The sequence below is a fragment of the Aptenodytes forsteri genome, unplaced genomic scaffold, assembly GCF_000699145.1.
Source record: "Aptenodytes forsteri isolate BGI_AS27 unplaced genomic scaffold, ASM69914v1 Scaffold285, whole genome shotgun sequence".
Taxonomy (NCBI): Eukaryota; Metazoa; Chordata; class Aves; order Sphenisciformes; family Spheniscidae; genus Aptenodytes; species Aptenodytes forsteri.
In genome coordinates, this window is record NW_008794453.1 from 39,721 (window position 1) to 50,040 (window position 10,320).

A 10,320-nucleotide genomic window follows, 5' to 3' on the forward strand; every position below is an offset into this window, starting at 1 on the left:
TATACGTGTACATACATACATATAGGAAAGCTGCATTGGGTTAGGTTACTTTCTTCCTCATTCGAAGTCTATAAGATAGTTTGAAAAATCCTGCTGCTTTGCAACTCTCTTGCTTTTGCAGTAAGAAAATACCATTCGTGTCCAATATTTGAGATGTATAGAACTTTTACATTCATCGGATCTTCCATAAAAGGAAGGAGAGAACATTGACCTTACAAACAAACCCAGATCTACTTTAAACAAGTGGGCCAAGACTAGATTGAAAAGGCACCTAATGCCTGCACAGTTACAGTGGAGCGGTTATCTATGCGACCAGAATTCATGACCGCACTGACATGAAGTAAGGTGTGATATTCAAGCTGCTGTCATGGTTTCCGAGATTTAAATCTCATATAAGAAAATGAACATATTCTAGCCATTATGGTTTGGAAGAAACCTCAGCCATGTGTGCCAAATTTAAGGGATACTGAGGGAGACAGACAATATTTACTGAAAAGTGCTTCTATCAGCAATGGGATCTCTTAGAGTGTCTCCTCAAGCGCAACTAGACATTAGCAAAAATACTTATTTACTGGCACGATTATATCTACAGAAAGGTCTTTTGCTAGGAAATGTCATTACGCGTACACAACAGGAACCGGTCTGAGGGGATAGGCCTTTATTTCAGTCAGAAAAGTGAACGCACGTAGTCATACCTCAGCTAGCTGCTTGTGAAGTTCTTGTGGATTCAACCCATTTTCACATCCTGCCAATAGACTAATCTTGATGAAGGCTATTTTCTAAAGAAACAGTGACTTACACTTGCCTGATCTTTAGATATGTTACAACCAGCTTGCGTAGGCTTATTCCTGCCACGACTGCTCTTCTGTTCACAAGGTACGAGTCCCTGTCCCTTATTCCCTCACTTTTAAAATGCATAAATTTTTACACCGTGAAAGCTTTTAGCTGTGCCTCAGACCTTAAGTAAAGGGAGAATGAAACAAGTGACTGTAATTTATACATCATAGACCTAAACTAAGACACGCTCAGCATCCAGCGCAGGGACACGGGATGTCCAAGACTGAAGCACTTTGGGATTATTTAGCAAGAAGTCCGTTTACTTGAATGGCGTGTCATTTGGAGACTCTTAGTTCCTCAACCTTCATCCCCATCTTTCCAGGTGTGAGCCTTCTGCTATTGTTGGGGTCCCACCTCCTTCTGCGGGCTGGGTGTCGATTACAACCCCAGACCCTGTGCTGGGAGCCCCATGACCTCTGCATGGTGGCAGACTGACACACCGCTCTCCCTCAGGGCCAGTACACCATTTGCTGGCACCATAAAGAAATAAGAAATCCAGACCAGCTCTAGGCCAATTTGGTCCTTTAAGAAACTCCTTCTTGGTCCTACAGACACCAGCAACTGGGCACCCCCTCTAGCATAAAGCCCTCTAGTCCGGGGACAAGATAGCTGATTCCCAGGTAACCTCAGGGCTCCCCTGCTTCTCAGGCAAGATTTAGGGCTGCCCCTGAACCACAGCCCTCGACTCACCTGGGGTCAGCACCTCCCTGCCCACCTCCTCCCCCGGCCCAGCCGAACCAAGCTGTGGGCAGCAGATGGCAGCATTCTCCTCCGGCAGGGGCAGATCCCAGCGAGCTCCTTTCCAGGGGAGGCAGGCCCCCTCCTTTTATTTTGTTTCTGCTCAGTCGGGGTTCTCAGCAGACTTCTCCAGGCATACTGCAACGCTGTTGAACCGGGGATAAGCTCAGAGAGCCCAGTGGGTGTTAACAGAAGCAGCGCAAGGGACTGCAGGCTTTGTCTCAGCTTCACCTGAAATTGTTTTGCACACAGAAAATAGTCTCCAGATGGAGACTATTTGGGGAAGGAGTCAGCCCTAGGCTTGGCTCCAGGGCAGGTTTTGCAGGACAAAACACTTACCCCTGCTACTGGGTTCAGATAAAGCTGTGAGTCTCAGGCACTTCTGTAAATCTGGCTTGAAATCAGAAAATGGAAAATTCAAACAGCGAGCCTGACTCACTGCTGTTCAACTCTAATTTTAATCCCCTGGAAGACGGGAGTTCTCTCTGGGATGATGCAGTACGTAGTGGATTAGGGGCCAGGATTTAAAACTGCCCACGCAGCCTAGCCGCTGGCCCTGGAAGCCTACCCCCCACAAATGCGATTACTTACGCCTCTCCAGATTGCACAAGACTGTCCCGTTCCCCCCCCCAGCAATAAGGTGATACAGAAGAGCTGTAAGCACCCAAACGGAGAGGAAGCCTGGAGCCTGCTCTCTCAAGGAGCTGAATTTCATCTCCTTTAAACGGTTACCGAGGCGATGCTGCTGCTGGCTCCCTCCTCCCGGGGCAGAGGGCTGGTGATGGCCCCCGTAGTGCCAGAGCGATGCGGGTGCGGTGGTGCAAAAGCCTTTGCGGCCTCTGGGTTTGCTGCGAGGTGTCATTTCCTCTGATCTCTCAATTAGGGAGGCCAGGAAGGGAGAAGCAGCCATTCATTAGCAGCTGCTTCACCAGCGGCTCAGGGGAACTATATTTACCATCCAAGTGTGGTCAAACAGTTTCCTCTCAACAGGGCGGTGTCTTTCTTTCCACACACCACACTGAACAGCTCATAAGAATTTTAGTCTGTTAGGCTAACAGCAGTTGGGGGGAGGGGGGGGGAATCCAAAAAAACAAAGTAGATTTTTACATTAGAGAAGCATGAAGCCTTCTGGAGCCCACACTCCTGTTACTGGTGAACAACAGAGAACAGCACGTGGAAAAGATCCATCAGATCTGTCTGTCCATCTCCCTACAGATAGAGGATCCCTTTGATGCAGCACAGTCTTTGCCCAATTAAGTTTTAAAATCCCAGGCAAGAGGATCCCCCTTGTCCTAACGAGGCAATTTGCACATTTGCTTTGCTTTCTGTTCCCTCCCCCCATTCCTTCTTCCCCCTCAACGGGGCCTCCAGGCTTTCTCTTTCCTTTTTCTTTCATGCTCTGCAGCAAGCCATATTCCCTTCCTCCCCCACCTGGCTCCCTGGGGAGAGGGCTGGAAAGCAAAACAAAACAATCACTCACTGGGAAACCTTAATTTGCACAGCCCTCCTCGCTCCAACACTCCCACTGAAAAAGATGATTGAACAGCAAAGGCACCCTCTAATGCGAAGTCAGGCCTTAAGACCACGAAAAGCCGGAGGGTGGGAGCAAAGGCTTTGAAGCCAAGGCTAAAGCCTTTGATGGCTCCAAGTGTGCCTGGAGGGAGGCCCCGCGGTAACCAAACTCCAATCAGCTGGGTTTGCTGGTTACTTCCCTGGCAAAATGGGCTCTCAGTCGGCTCTACGCTGTTCGGGGCTCTTGCAGAGATTAATGTATACCAGCTACAAACATCACCTGGTAGTGCTGTTTGTACAATTTCTCCTTGTGAAATTAGCAACATTCCCATTGCAGTTAGAAATATTAACCACTATGTGTGTGGCTGTGGTATAAACTGTGCAATCAACACATTTTGTATTTCCTTTAGAAACATTGCAAACCGTGGAAATCAATCCCTGCAAGCATCTCTCTTCCCTACTGCGCTGCTAGTGCCAGTAAGTCTTTGCAGCGGATGCTTCTCAAAGATGTATCGTAACCTCAGTGCAGTCTGTCCTCACCTACGCCGCTCAAGGAGATGTTACAAAGTCACGTCCAGGCTTATTTTGACTTATTCTAAGTCCTTGGGTGGAAAGAAATAGCCAGTGGAAGAGCGTGGCCATGGCAATGCGGTTGGGCCATTACAGAATGCTTCAAGTGCCATTTACCGATCCCATGTCAGCGTCTCCGGCCTGCCTGCAGTCACTCGGATTAATGCGATATTAGTTCTTCCGTTGGAGATGCCAGTGACTGCATTCAATGAAAACCCATTATGTAATGGAGACTTGAAAAGTTCAAGGATGAATTAGACCAGATGTTTTGGACATGACTTTGGCCAATGCTTCTTAGTCCTTGAAGATGTAACTAAGAAACCTTGGTTTCACAGGCAGATAATTCCGTGTAACTGCAGTGTGACTGCTACCCTGGAAACTAAGATGCGAAGCACACCCCGTGTTTTACCAACATTTAACAAATGTCATCTTTAATTGGTGATACACTTTGTTCTCTTTAATGAGTGATGCTCTCCTTCACAACTGGGACTCATAATGAAATCAGGAATGCTTATTTGATTGCTCTGCAATAGCGGGGCTCAAAATAAGCTGCAATGAGGAATATAATAAAAAGCAATTTGATGTCCATAGAAGCTGTGAGCATAGATGAGGTCGTGCGAGCACTGCTAATAGGGCCTGCCTCCGTTTGGACAATGTGTTTGCATTCACCTGAGACTGGGTTTAACGGGAAGGTGTGGCTGTGCCTATGTGAAAGGAATCGGTAGCTTCTGATAACACTAAGCAAAGTATCTTTTCAACCTTTCCAGGGACTTTCTCCTCAGAGGTGACAAATACATTCACTTTCTTTCACTTTGAGAAATAGGAACTGGTCCTCGTAAGTAGACTCGTGTTGCAGCCTAATGGTCCAGCCACATCCCGAGTATCCAAATTCTACTGAAATTACCTGGTTAGAGATCATAAAGCGAGTATCAAACCTCGCACGGCACCAACTCGTGTGGTTTCAAAGCACAGCAGAATTTGGCTTTTTGCCCAAGCTACTACTTGTGTTTTTATTGTTTAGTCACTCGATAAGTCTTCTCCGTATCTCCCCAGTTTCCAAGATTTAAACCAAACATGTTTACTGTACAATCAACGGATTTAAATGAAATTTGTACTGAACATTAAGATCCAGTGGGATCTTATTTACCAACTCCTCAGTTAGATTTCCTGCTAGTAACTGTCCCGTTTTGCTAATTGTCTGATAACTGGCATTACAGAGTTCATCAGTATTGTTGATTTAGATTCCTCCTACGCAACATTGGTGTCCTATATGTGGGTCCTCATTGAGGACAGCAAAGGAGGGAGACCTCTTTTGCATACCAGAGACATTTTTCCTGATCAACCCTGGAACAACAGGTTTGAATATCCCTTTTCAATCATCTGTGGAACACTGTGTTACATCATCTGTGGGACGCTGTGTTAGAATAAAAAGTTCTCACAAAACAGGAGAGACAGCAAAGCAACAAGAAACTGTCCACAAACTTGTGATCTTTTCCTTAGTGACAGCTGAACAGAACATTCTAGCATCCAAAATTTATCATCACTGGAAACAGGGAGCTGTCTCATTTCACTGACACGAGAGGAAAGGTCTTAGTCACAAAGTGCTGTAGCGACCATTTCTATTGTTTCTGTGGTTTCTGGGCAGGTATAAAAGAAGGTGAAAGGCACTCGTTGTCATTGCAGCTGGAACTTCATGACAAGACTGGCAAGGACGCACATCTGTGCAGATCAGAACTTCACCGTGATCTCTACAGGATCAACAGTAAGTAGATGATGTTACTTTTGTAACTGGAAGATGCTTTTTAATTAATACATAGTTTATCGTTGATCGCAATAGGAAAGTATAGCTTATCCATTATGTATGAGCAGGAGTTCTACAGTAGCGTAACCTAAAATATCATACAGCATGTAAATACACATATATGTATATTTACGTGTATATATCTGTATTTAATACAGAAATTTTTAAATTGGAACTAGGAACTATTTGTTCTTTCATGCCTAGTTTAATTTGAACATATTGTCCAAGGAAATTACTCACAAATTAGTGGAGAAGACTTTATTAAGAACAAGCTTAATTTTTACAACCAAATGTATGATGTAATTTGCCTTTCTAGCCAGTCATTGACAATTCAATATTCAAGTTAGTATAAAGAAAAGTCATTTGAGGAGGTGCTGAGTTTTTCATTAGCCCAAACTGCTTCTGCACAAAAAGAAATATTTCTTCAAAAAATTAGTAGCCTCATTATACAGGAACATATCTTTACTATTCTTACCTGACAATTTAAATGCTGCAACTTTTGTTTTGTTGCCCATCTAGGTTTTGATGTAACAATTAATACAGGATTCACTACTAAATAACTAAAGGGACAGGCTGGACCCAATCCTAAAAGCAGGGTACAGTCATTAGTGTAAAAAATGCAGAAATTTTAATGATAGACCTGGCGATAAAGGAGCGGTGGGGTTGAAAGGCTGGGTAGGTAGAGGCGTACCAACGCCAGGAGCAGATATATAACTGAATGCAGCTGTTACTTAGATGAAAATAATCATTGCACAATTACATTTTCTGGTTGTCACTTCCCTAAGCCAGAAATCCACTTCTTTACAGAGAAGAAATCCAGTGTCAGCCTAGTATCATCCTCGTGCAGAGGCAGATTTGGATGTCAGCGCTTGTATTGCTCGTGGAAAAGGTTGTATTATTAAAGGTCCAAATCCCAGCGCTGTGTACACCTTTTAACTTGATCTGCATGGTCCAGTCTTAAACTCTTCGTGGAGTTTTGTGACAGATTTCTCAGACAGCAATCCCAATCTCTTTGTTAATTTTCTGCTAAGTTTTTGTCAGGAAGGTCTCTTGCCAGTTCTAAATGAAATAATATCCTGTGCTTGCAAAGGCACAAGAGTGGGAAGCAGTATATTGAGAGGCGATAGTGAAAAAGGAGATTTAGGACTCTTAGCAAGGAAATGTAGAAATATACTATGAAATCTATTAATCTTTTACTGGTATATGTTACAAATCCACATGCCTGATGTTCTGGGAGGTCCTGGAATGATGTACCATAGTACAATGCTCCACTTTTACCAGTGCTTAAAGGCTGAAATTCATTTTGTCAGGTGAAAGGAAGAACAGAGAAAAAAAAGATTTTTGATCATACTGTCAGCTTCTTGTCCCGTGGAGCAGATTTAAAGAAGAGAGAAAATGTTCCTGCCCCAGAGATCTCTGCAGACGGTTACATTTTTGGCAATTCTTTTTTTTGCCTGTTTTGCAACATGTCAAGACACTGAAAAGTAAGCAATATCATCCTTTTACTTAGTATCATTAGAAGCCTGCTTGCCTTTGATTTAATGGGCTGTATTCTCCACTGCCGTCATTTACTCCAGGGCACGGTGGAAGGAAAATTCTATACATTTGATATGGCAACATTTTACATCGCCCTCTATGCAGTATAAAATTAGACCAACTGCATTTTTAGATGCGTAACATATACCACATTTCAGTTGATGCTTTTAAACACAGCGTAGCAAACCATGTAAGGATGTTCAACGCAAGCCATGGAAATGGCACATACTAAAATTCCATATTTAGGTTCCCATTCAGATCCAAATCTGCAGGGGGAGTCTATAGCTGCCGTTAGCTGTTACCTAAACAGCCTGAAATCCAGAAATATTTGCATCCCAGAATTAGCCTGCCCTCCCCAGCCAATATTTGGCTCAAAATTTTTGGTGTATCTGAAGAAAATAAGGATTTGTTTTCATTTCATGGACACCACTGATTTCAGTTAAATTACTGCTGACTTACAGCTCTGGAAGGAAAGAAACAAACCCAACAACCCTAGAACACTAAGGTCATGAAAAGGGAATTTTATTCTGGTATTTAAACCTCTGAAAAGAGCCCAAATCTGGGAAAGACCAAATCTCTGTAAGAGCTCTTTAAGCCTGCTAAGGTCCTTTTGTCACTGTCTCCCCAGTTTGGCTTTTTTTTTTTTTTTTTTAAAAAAAAAAAAGGAGATGCAAGGTATACCTTTTGGGAATGGCATCGTGTTTCAGCTTCCCATCTCGAGGAACCGGCTGCCTGGCTGCCTCGCAGGCTGCCTGAGCTAGCCCGCGTGGGAGTGCTCACGCTGCGGGCTTTGCAAGGGTCAGGCTGGCTGTGGGCACCAGCACTACTAGCTTAGCCTCGGAGGTGGCCTCGGCCACATCGTGTGTAGGCACCGCCAGTGCTCCTTCCTCAGCGTAGAGAAGCATCTAAGATTGATGGATGCAAATCAGCCACGTTTGAAATAGGAGCTTAGATCTGGCTGTGCTTGTTTCCTAACTAACTCTTTCTTCCCGTTGCAGTAAAAGAGCAGTGACGGAGCATCAGCTCATGCATGACAAAGGGAGGGCGTTTCAAGGGCTGAAGCGCCTGATGTGGCTCCACAACGCCCTAGGTAGTGTGCACACAGCCAGCAGCAGGGATATTTCACTTTCAAATCCCATGTGGGATTCTCAGAAGAGCCAAGATCCCTCAGATCTCTATAACAGCATCAACAGAGACGAGACTTCGAGCCTGATGAAGCAGCTGCTGGAACTGATGGAAAAAGAGCAGGGCTTCCCCCCGTTAAAGCAGCTGGATTCGCTGCAGTATGTGAAGACCCCAAAGGGTAATTGGAACCCACAAGACCTTTTCGACCCCCTTCAACTCAAAGAGCTGGGCAGCAAGAGAAATCCTAGCACCCAGCCACAGAACTTTTCCCACTAGCCTCAATCCAGCTCAGTCCGTCCGTTGCTTTAGACATGTGATGTTGTAAGGAAAAGCTCTAGTGCAAAGGTGAACTGCAAAAGAAAAATAACGTCCGTTTGTTCCATTAGCTACTCCTAGATGTTGAACAGAGACCCTTAGAAGGACCCAGGTTCTCTCCCTAGCAGGCAGGCTGACTACTCTGATTGTGAGATGGGGTCATTTGTCACAGGCCAGAAATCTCTCTTTCCACGGCAGGGCCCTCCCTGCCTGTTCCCGGTATCTTAGGGCTGCGGCAGCTCTTCGTAGCTCTTGGAGGCCACATGCAGCAGGAAGTTTGGTTCATTAATCTGCATATTCACAGGCTCACTTGCAGTCTAACGTTTCGACTCCTGAAGAAGCAGTCACCTCCTCATACAGATCCTCTTCTATTTCACACCTGCCTGCAGTTCTGCCCTGCTCTGCAGTAGTAACGACTTTCCTTACACTTTAGGTCCAAAGGTTTGTTTTTCCCCGCTTCTCCAGCATACAGAACGTTTTAAGCCTCTCATCTCTCAGGTTTTCCTTCAGGGTGGCAAATTTTTGCCAGGCCACAGAGGTAGGAGTTGGCAGTGATCCCCACCCTCCCAGCCAAAGCCCTAGACATTCACCTGATTCTGCTGGTGGAAGAGGGGAGAATCAGCTTCCAGGGTCCATATTTGAGCCTTTTGTTTCAAGACTTCCTGCCTTTTCTTTGTTCATGTGAAATCCCCTCCAAGAGCTCCCACAGTGCATCAAGTTTTCTCGGCAGAAAAACAGCCTCAGGAGGCCATCTGTGTTTCCTGAAAGAGGTAGCACATGATTTTGCGACTCACCTTTAATATCAAACTGACCGGCTCCGTCTAAGCAAAGCAAGGTCCAGTTTAACTGCAAAATCAGTCGTTCAGAAATTAAATCTCTGTCACGTGTGTTACAAATATATCAGCGTTTCCATCATGTAGGGACTATACATGCCATTTTAAATCCTGAAATTCCTCTGTTGCTGATAGACTTCAACTGCATGCGCAGAAGGTATTTGAGTGATTAGAACCCAAGAACTCCTTGACGTTGTTAATGATAAAAACCTTTTCACCCTCTGAAATGCCCTTGCTTTTTTGTAGAAATGTAAATAAAATGAAGCAAAATCCTCTTTTGCTAGTATCTCCGCACATTTGGGGTGAATATGGAACCACGTTTTTGTCATGCCATTCCTCAGAGCTCCCCGTTAGATTCCCAAGGCCAGTCAAACCGTTACTGAAACTGATTGTTTCAGATGTTCCTGAAGAGCAGAGGGCCGAGATGCCAATGGCTTACGCCGCCCGAGCCATGAGTTTGCTGAGCTGGGACGTGGGAGCCCTTCCTCCCCCGAAGCCGTCTCCGGGCTGTGCCAGACTTCAGAGCCGGGGGATCAAACTGAGGGGACCCGACCATGAAAGGCTCAGACCGCCCGGAAATCGCCGTGTCCCGCTCGGCACACTCCGTGGATCGGTCCGTCTACCCTTGCAGACGTGGTTTCCTCTTGGGCTGAGGGACTGTTTCCCGAGCCCTGGGAGGCTGAGGTGACCGTTGGCGTCTCGGTGGCACCTGTCCCTGGGTACGCCTCGCCCCCTGTGGTCACCGCACGGTGACCCAAAGCGCCATCAACCCTGGGGGGATGTGGAAAAAACAACCTCCCCTCCGCCGCGGGCTGGATGGCGAGGCGAGGCCGCGCGCTGGTAAGCTGCAGGTCACAGCACCATTACGGGGAGGAGGGAAGGAAGCAGGGCAGGGCTCCCCAGGCGGGCGGGAGCGCCGCAGGCAGGCTGGCACCCTACGGCTCGAAGCGCTGGTGCCTCTGGCTGGGCCTAAGGGGGAAAAAAGCCCGATTTGAAATACAAGGGTGCTACCGCCGCCCCCCCCCCCCTCGAGCTGGCGAGAAGCCAGAAGCC